The 9,572-nt window shown below is 54.9% G+C and overlaps 1 protein-coding gene across 10 annotated transcripts in view; it reads right to left on the reverse strand.

The window, feature by feature from the left end:
- PPFIA4 (PTPRF interacting protein alpha 4) overlaps positions 1–8,169 on the reverse strand; it is a 61,331-nt gene extending 53,162 nt beyond the window's left edge. For all 10 annotated transcript variants that reach the window (XM_058423455.1, XM_040085656.1, XM_040085655.1 and 7 more), the window contains exon 1: positions 8,120–8,169. The gene's annotated coding sequence lies outside the window, so the exon portion shown is untranslated. The remainder of the gene's footprint in view (positions 1–8,119) is intronic.
- Positions 8,170–9,572: the final 1,403 nt, after the last annotated feature.

Below are 9,572 nucleotides of genomic sequence, written 5' to 3' on the forward strand. Positions count from 1 at the left end.
AGGGATTGGATTTCCTTCGAGTTGCAGTGGAGAAAGGAAGAAATCAAGCAGCCAGTGTTTGCCAGCTGGTGGGGCTAATGACTGGTTTCCTTATCTCTCCAGCCTTGAAAATAAACATTATTTTCTTTGCAAGACTGAGGGAACTATCAGTGCTTGTGTCCATGGCCTGACTACAATGCAGCAGGGTGCAGGGCTCCCAGGGAGCAGCCAGCCCTGGGAGCGTGTTCTTCGAGTCCCTGCTCCGACACTGCTGCATTCCAGCCCCCTCATGAACTTCCCAGCAGAAAACAGGGCATTCACATGGAGATGGAGACGGGAAAATCCAAATACCTTCAATCCAAGGTCTCCTAAAGAAACAAATCCCTTTAGAGCATCACTCCTGTTTTACAGCTCAGCACCTCCCATGTGTGCTGAACTTTCATTTGCACATCCATCGCATCCAGCTCTGCTCCCAAATCCCTGCTGGTGCCACAAAGCCAGTTTGTCACTTCCTCCCAAGATCACAGCACGTACACCTCAGCCCTTGGCTTCATTCAATAGTTCACATTATGAGCTCTCCTTGCTCTACCACAAGCCAGCAGGATCAGGAGGCTGAAAGCTGCTGGAGGGAAGAGCCTGCTGCCTGCACACCAGTCTGCCCAGTGCCCTGTGTGTACTGGAAACACCAGCAAGCCCTCTCCATTCACGCACTGAACAGAGATTGTCTCTCAAAACAAAACAGCCGGCCACCGTTTCTCGAAAGTTAGATGTGAAAAGGTAAATTGTGTATTTACAAAGAGGACAGAAAAGACACCCAAAACACACACAAAGAGTTAACAGAGGGTTTTGAGGGTATTTTGCTTGATGCTACATGAAGTCCCCAAAACTCATCCTTTCCTCAGTGGGATGGGCCCTCAGTGGCCACCAGAGAAAGTGCCATCATTTCCCCCCTGGACCCCACACCCCTGATTATGAACACACCTCACAGCACAGAGAGTAAAGGTAATAAATGTTCATTTACCCCCAAATGGATGCAGCTGCTGCATTACCTAAGGGCCAGACCTGGAGGGCAGAGCGTGAGCCTTGGGAGCACAGCAGATGTCCTGCAACAAGCCATGAGCAGTATCTCAGGCAGGAATGAAGGCTGTGCAGTAGCCAAGTCCTTGGAGAATTCAAGCGCTGGTATTTTTAGGCAGCAGGAGGACATGTGGGAGAGCTCTCCCCGTGCAGGCTGATGCCATTTGCTGCAGGGCACTCAGCATGAGATTTATTGACAACGTGTGATTTGAAAGCAACACTGGCGCTCCTGGAGAGCCCGGCAATGATCAGCAGTGTGAGGCTCATGGCAGCCTCAGTTTAGGAGACAAAATTTCTCTACAAACGTGTAAACACGGAGGACACATGTAACAAAAGCCATTTCTGCTTACAGGGATGATCTGGCTGCCAACTCCAAAAATGGCCACTGTGAAAGTCTGCTAACTAAACTAACTAGAAGCAGATGATCAAAAGCAGGGACAAATGCTCCTTTTTTAATATGGCAGCCCAAAGTGTTGGTTGTAATCGAGTGATTATCATCCAGGTTTTGATGCTGGGAAGAAGATTCTCTCTCCATCAAACAAAGGCTGCTCTCTGGGTGGCACATCTGGATGTAATACAGGTAACAGAAGCAAACCCTGTCTGGATCTGGGATCAAGGGAAAGACAGCTCAGGTCAGGAGAGATGAACTTGCGGGCTCTAATTAAACCCCCTGATAGGTTAAAATGAGTAAAGCCATGTTATTGAGCACATGGTGCATGAAGAGCCCAAGCCTTCGGAAGGGTTCTGGGAGGAGGCTCTCCAAAGGATGTGGCAGTGACTCGAGACTCCATCCCATGTCCAGTAAAAGGCACACCTGCTTTCAGGTGCCGTGATGCTGGGGAGGAACATGGACAGCAGCTCTCCACAGGCATATGGGAATCTCCAGAACTTCCACCCACCCCCTCTCTAGCACAGCCAGGTTTCCCAAACAGCAGACCTTGAAAATTTGGGTTGGTCGACACTGCCATGGATCCTTCAGAGGCTGCTTCCGTTTGCTGCTCCTCTACCCCCACAGGGACTCCTCAAGCTTCCCCAGCCTGCTTTAGCCCAAATTGCTGGCAGATACAGCCCTGGGTGCAGAAGATGTCGGGATCACGTTCCCTTTGCCCATCCAGCAGCGCATCCAAGCTGGACACTGCCTCCATTGATGCTCCAGTTCTACAGCAACCTGGAGGGATGGGATCTCTGCTGCTGCCAGCATCTCTGCACAGGGACACAGCCAACAGTAATTCCATCCTCAGCTGGGTGGGAGACATGTCACCGGCACGCTGGGGTGGCAAAGGCTCCAGAAGCACTATATGCCAGTGATTCCCAGCCTGGCAGATCCCAATCCATGGCCAGCTGTGGCCACACCACAATGCCCCAGGGAAACATTCCCTTCTGTGGATACAGGAGAAAAGTAGGCTTTGACAGTGCCACCCTCACACTTCACTCCCACCACCCCTTCCCAAGAGCAGGAGCTCAGCTTCACAGCATGCCAGGGAAAGCAAACACAGGAAGGAAAAACCCAGCAGCACCAGCGCCACTACAACCTGCAGAGAAACTGTCCCAGACACTGCAGCCCTTCCTGAGCCTTGAAATTACGCCACGCCCAAAAAGAGCCCTGAAACAGCTCCCTGCACCCCCCAAATCCAAGTGTCACCCAGGGAGACCCCAGCTAAGCTGGGTACTCCTTGGAAGGGCACAGAGCCTTCCACCGCCCCAGGACACAGGACTCAGGTCTGTTCACAAGGACAGAGGACGAGAGGGCACAGAGTCTGTGTCCCCTAGACATCTGAGGAACCCGAGTGGGCTCACAGGACACAGAGCCTCCAAAGTGGTTCCTGAGAGCTCCATCCGCAAACAGGAGCATCATCCCCCAATGTCTCCCAGGGAAACCACACCCGCACACGGCACTTGGTGTTATGTGGGGCAGTGTGGGACCAGAATAACTCCTCTCCTGGATGATCAGCGTGTGGATAAATCAGCCGCACACAAAAATAACTTCTGGACATTTTGTGACTCCTTCCTGAAAAACAGTTTGGGGGAGATGCCTGAAAGAAGCCCAGAGCTACTTAGCTACAGCTGCCAGACACTGAAGTACAGGGCAAATTAAGTGGATTATGGATTTTGTACAAGCCCATCTCTCCCCGCTGTGCCTGCAGCCCTGACACTGGGAATGTCTGCATGGGGAGCAGTTCTAGGCACTACCACCAAGCATATTTAACTCGTGATCAAGAGCCTGGGATCAGGTTTGTGACGCCTGTGTTAATGCTACAGCAAGGCTATAAACACCTTCCCAATTCTGGAACCAGAAAGGCCAGGCTTTGGCAGGAGAAAATCCATGTGAGGATGCTTTGCACTCATAAGACTCTGAAAAGGTAGGAGTTGGGCCAGACATCCCCTTCTTCCAGGCTCCAGCCATCCCATGTTCAACACAGCTCCTTCCTCTGTGCTATGGACGCCCCAGGCACCCCACGGCCGCTGAGCGTTTGCCATGTCCGAGCACATCACATCACGATGCGGCCACGGGGGAACCTGGAATTGCAGAGAAAATTCCACCGGGAATTTCCACCAGGAAAGGATGGAAATGAGAAGCTCAAATGCACGCACGCGGCCCATGGGCAGCAATTCCGGGAGGGGCCCCGTTCCCCGCCGTGTCATCCTGCCCTGGCGAGGGATGCTGCCCTCTCTGGAAGGCGAGGATGTGGAATCCAGTCAGGAAGAGCCTCCCTCCTTCCCTCCCTGCCGCACGCCCCGCGTGCTCCGCGCCCGCTCTTTGCAGCACTCGGCCACGCTGACAGCGCCTCGCCTCCGCACGGAGGAGCCGCGCCCGGGCCGCCGCCTTCCCCGGCACGGCTCTGCTCCGGGAGCACCGGCAGGGAAAGGCACCCCGCAGCAAAAATCCCCGGGAACTGCCCTCTCCTGGAAACCGCTCGACACGAACAGGAGGGTGGGGAAACGAGCTCTCATCTGCTGCTTGTTTTCTTATTTCTTTTTTTTTTTTTTTTTTTTTAATTTTTTGGATGCAATTAAAGGCAGCCACTCAGCCGGCACCTCCTCGCGCTTGCTAAGAGAAGCGTGGCAGGAACTGAAAACCAGGAGCAGGAAAAAAAAAAAAAAAAGAAAGAAAGAAAAAAAAATCTGCATTTCAGATAAATTCCAGCCTTGTCAGTCCTGCAGGATTACAGAGCTGGAGACGGTGACCCACAAGCTGCTTAAAACATCAGGGTGAAGATTCAGCTATGGAAGGGCAACGTGGAGGACACAGGGCCAGTCCCCTCCTGGCCAGTGGCTTTTGGAGAAGGTTTGACACCCAGCTCCCAGATGCTCCTGAGGGATGGGAATCACTGCCCTGCCAGTGCTGTCCATGGCTGAGAGGCAGCAAGGCTGCTCAAGGCACAGTTTTGCACAAAAATATGAGAGACATGAGCAGCCACTTCATTCATAAAACCACAGCATGGCTTGGCCTGGAAGGGACCATAATGCTCAGCTCATTCCAACCCCATGCCACAGGCAGGGACAGCTCCTACTAATCCCAGGTTGCTCCAAGCCCTGTCCACCCTGGCCATGGACACTTCCAGTGATTCAGGGGCAGCCACAGCTTCTCTGGGGAACCTCTCCCAGGGCCTCACCACCCTCACAGGAAGGAATTTCTTCCCAATAACGAAATCTCTTCCCTTTAGCGTGAACCCTCTTGTCCTGTCACTCAATTTCTTTATGCAGAGTCCCTCTCCAGCTTCCTTGTAGCCTCCTACACAGGCTGGGAGGGGCTGTGGGGTCTCCACACAACCTCTTCTCCAGGCTGAACTGCCCCAGCTTCCTCAGCCTGATTCCTCAGGATATCCTCACCCTACAAATGAACTCAAGACTTTTACCCTGTCCCCACAAGGGTTTCAACCTGCTTGACCACACAACAAACAAAAATAAAATCCAAGTATACCAGCACAACTTTTTTTAGCAAAGAGCCTTGAATCATTTTCCACAACTTCTGCTCCAGATGGGCCCAAGCACAGACCTGTCCCCCAACTCTGCAGTTGTTCCATGTGATATTTTCCTTCCTCTCTCCCAAATGCCAGCCCATGTGAGCACACCCACACGAGCACCCACCTCCAAGCCTTTCGTCTGCTCAAAGAGAAGGCCTTTAAGCACTGAAAACCCCCAACCACATCCTCCAGGAGCCTGGCCAAGGCTTGGACCCACCTGCAGGGCCCACAGCAGAGCCCTCAGCCTAGGTCAGGTCTGTCACCCACACCTGGTGCTTGGTACATCCCAAAAATCACCCCTAAGGAGGGCACTGTCATTCACACCTCTCTGGGAAGGAAGCTGGGCAATGGATCCAATGGCCTTCTCCTCCAGTTAATATATTCAGAGACCTCACAGCTCAGTTTTGAGAGCTATCTGGGAAACCTCTGGCTCACCAAAGCATCCTTAAGGAGGAAATGAATTGTGAATTAAGGTTTCAAGGTTAGATAAAGAATATAGTATCTTTCTGCTTTGCTGGACACCCTGAAATGACACTCCCCAAGCAGAGGATAGACACTCATGTCAACATCTCTCCATGTGCACAGAGTGCAGCCCTCCAGAGGTTATTCCCAGCTGGGCCCCAATTTGAGTTCAGCTCCCTCTGAGGCTCCAAGAATGCCTCTCCCAGCTCCAGTATGAACTTCCAGCTCCAGCAGTGTCAAGCTCTTTCCCAGCACTGGCTCACGACCTCCACATCCTTACCCAGCACAGCAGGACTCACCAACTCACACCCACTCAGCCTCCTCCTCATCCCTGTCCTCATTCCCAGCCCCCAGTGGGAGCTGCCCCAAAGGACAAGAAAGAGATGCAAAAAGGTCCCTCCAAAGAGGCAGATGAGAAGGGTTTCAGCCAGGGGTTTTATTCTTGGTGTTTTCTGATACAGACAGGAACCCAAATCTCCAGCACATCTAGTCCCTCTGCATCTGCACTGGAGCTGCTGCCAAGCACAGCTGGACCAAGCCACCAAGACCCGCTCACCGTGTAGACACAAAGCTGCATAGGGATGAGATGTTTAATCCCACATCTGCCAAGCCACGGCTGAGCTGGCCATTCCAGAAAGCCAAATCTGTCCATCAGTCCCACCACTGGTGTCTCAGGAACCTGCCAGTTCAGAGGCACACCCACCCTCCTGGTGGTGACACGGGTCCCAGACAGCTTCTGGTCTGACTCCTGGGAAAGAGCTGCAGGAGGAGCAAGCACTGAAGCTGGGAAGACACCTGTGCACCTGAGCACCACAGGGTGCCAAGGAGATGGCAGCAGGGACCTGTGCTGATGGCTCCCTGACAAATCTCCAAGAAGTCCCTAGAGAACAGTCCTCCTCCCCAACCAGCACACACAGGGAGCAGCACACTGTGATGTCCCCAAGAGCACAGGTACCTGAGACTCTCAGACCATCAGAGACACAAAGACACCAAATTTCCATCTCCTGCTGCATGGGCAGCACCACAACCAAGAAACTCCAAACCACAAAGGCACATTCATCCAGGTGTCACTCTTAGCTCATGTTTGCCACTGGACTAGCTCCTGCTCACACAGTGGCTTGGTGGTATCAAACCCACCAGGAAAGCCTCTCTTCCAGCATCCAGCAGATGGTGGCAAACGAGCTAAAATGAACATTTTTGCCAACCCTGACTTGGCCAAAACTAGGGCCTCCCCGGAAGGGTTTGCACAGCTTTAACAAAACCCAGCTCCCTAAGCCAATTGCTGCTCTAATGATGCAATTTAGAGGATAAACAAGCTCTTCAAGGCTGGTTATTCAGAAGCAAATGGTGCTGTCTGGAGGCAGCTTGCTGCAGCCGTGATGACACCAGCTAACACAGGCTGGGAACCAGTGTGGGCACAGCTGGAGCTAGCCAGGCTGGCCGGATGCTCTCCTGGTCTGGCCCTGAGCACATGGGCCAATGTTCAGGCTCAACCAGGTCCGTGAGCATCTTCCCAGTTTCGAGCTGGCCTAGCTTGGCAGGCATTTACCTGGTGCTGAGCTCCTGGAGCATCTGTGTGGCAGCATACCCACAAGCCAGTCCAGCCCAGAGTTTGGAGGCAGGCAGATGCAGTGGGGCTGCCACAGAGCTCGGCACTGGGTGGATGTTCCAGGGCTGGAGGCAGCACTGAGGAAGGCAGGAGGAGACAGCGCTAGGAAATCAGAGGAGCAGGAGAAGGCCATGGTAGGACCAGGATCACCAGCATTTCTGCCCTCCTCTCAGTGTAAGGTAGAAGCTGGGGAAGGGGATGCAAAGGGATGGCTTGGGAGCATATGGGGAGCTGCCAGGGTCAGAGAGCAGCTGAAAATCAAGGCCCCCTCTCCCCGTTCCTGGATTAAGGAATCACTGCCCCCTCCCTGCCCCTCATACCATGCGGCCTCAGGGGATGTGCCCACCCCTTCACCCCCCTGCCTGCACACCCAGTGGGGATGGGGCAGCACATCTCCCCGGCTCTGCCCCCGGGCCGGAGCCAGTGCACTGAGGGGAGCAACCCCGGCTCAAATGCTCGATCTGCGAGTAAAGCCGGGGCACAGCAAGAACCCCTCCAACCCAGCTCGGGGTGAGAATGACACCCCCAGCTCAGACTCAACCCAAGGGAAATGCGGGAGATCAGCACACCCTGACCCAGACACCTCCTCCAAGGGGTAATGGGGTGGGAGATGAAATCCCCACGGAGCGAGTCAGCCCCTTCCCGGGGGGGCAGAGCATCGCCAGGGGCATGGCAGGGCTGAGCATCCCCACTGCGGCCCCGCCCGGGGGACAATGGGGAGCATCCCCGGGGCGGGCGGGGAGGGAGGGGGAGAAGAGCAGAGCATCCCCGGGGGTAGGCAAAAAGGGCAGAACCCCCCGAGTCCAGCCCCACCGGGAGGGTGCTGAGCATCCCCACGGCGGGGGGCAGCAGAGCATCCCCGGGGAAGGCAATAGGCTCAGGGTAGAGCCTCCGAGTCCGGCCCCATCGCGGGGGATGAGCACCCCCCAGGCAGCCCCACAGAGGTCACGGGGGCAGAGCTCCTCCCGGGCGGCCCCGCACGGGGCTGAGCATCCCCCGTGGGCAGCGCGGCCCCGCCCGCACTCACCGCCCGCCGAAGTCGCTGGAAGCCGCCGCTGCCGCCGCTGCCGCCCCGCCCTGCCCCGCCCACTGCGTCACCGTCCCCGCCTGGACACGTTCCCGGACACGCCCCCGCCGGCCCAGCCGCAGGGCTTGGGGGGGGTCGGGGGGTCGGGGGTCCTCTCGGGGCAGGAACCTCCCCGGCGGCAGGATCCCCCTGGAAAAGGGAGGAACCCCCCCCATCTGGGCGTTAAAAGACTTTCAGGAGTGACAGGAATCCCCCCAGGGGAACTCTCCTTGAGGGTAGAAACCTCCTTGGGGGGCAGGAATCCCCCCGGGAGGCCAGAAAACTCTGAGGTAGGGCAGAAATGCCCCTGTGGGAGCAGGAAACTCTCTTGTGCGGAAGGTTCCTCCCTGGGGGAGGTACAGGAATCCCCCTGGAATGGGCAGAGAACTCTCCTGGGGGCAGGAATCTCTTCGGAGTTTAAAAGACCCCATAGGGGCAGGACTCCCCAGGGGTCTTGTCCAGCCCCGGAGGGAGGGAGGCAGAAGCAGACCTGGGCTGTGGGATGTCCCAAGCCCTGGGTGCCCCTTCCCCCCCACCATGTGGGGAGCAGCAATGGGGCCAGGCAGTGACCTCCAGACTCTGCCACAGCCCCCTCCTCAACCTGCAAGGCTCAGTCCTGAGCCCAGGGGGGAATGAGATGTATCACCACGGGATCCCCTCAAGGATAGTCTTCGGCATCATAAATGCAATTTGGGATACAGGGCACCCGTGAATGTCAGTGGGAGTGGCCAAAAGCCCAACCTGCTCCATCATTCTGCCCTGCACAGGGGCATCCTTAACAATTAATTTGGGGGCCTTGGAAGCACAGCCCCTGGCACAGCCTTTGGGATCCCTCAGCAGTCCTCACCCAGCCCACCAATGAGGAGCTCCTTTCTGTGACCCCACTGGGAACAACTGGCATCAGTAGCATCAACACAGAGCAGCACCTTCCTCTTTCCAGGAAGGACATCGAGCTCATCCTCAGGATTTTTGCTGGAGGACCCTGGGGAGGTCTCACATAAATGCCACCAACCCACAGGAGGAGGGAGTGTGCTGGATCCACCTGCCAGCCAGACTCGGGAACAACTGCCTTCAATCCCAAGAACATTTCATCTGTTTTCCACATGCCAGAGTTTTCTAAGCCAAGACAATCTTCACTTTTAAAAAAATAATATTGTGATACAGTTCTCAAATAACAATGGTGAATAGGATAATCCAAGGAAAACATTGTCAAGTAAAGAGGTGGGTGTAGCCAGCACCATCAGGAGCTGGTTTATTGACTGCTATCCACATTAATTCTTATCCATTGCCTTAGGAACAGATGGATTAGAAATATCGTTCTGTCAAGGAATGGCCTTTCCTGCCTGGGATTATCAGAAATTTTCTCAATCAAATGTGTTCTTTGCTGATAAAATGCTCTTTGTGTATTTAAGAA

The sequence above is a fragment of the Hirundo rustica genome, chromosome 24 (genome assembly GCF_015227805.2).
Source record: "Hirundo rustica isolate bHirRus1 chromosome 24, bHirRus1.pri.v3, whole genome shotgun sequence".
Taxonomy (NCBI): domain Eukaryota; kingdom Metazoa; phylum Chordata; class Aves; order Passeriformes; family Hirundinidae; genus Hirundo; species Hirundo rustica.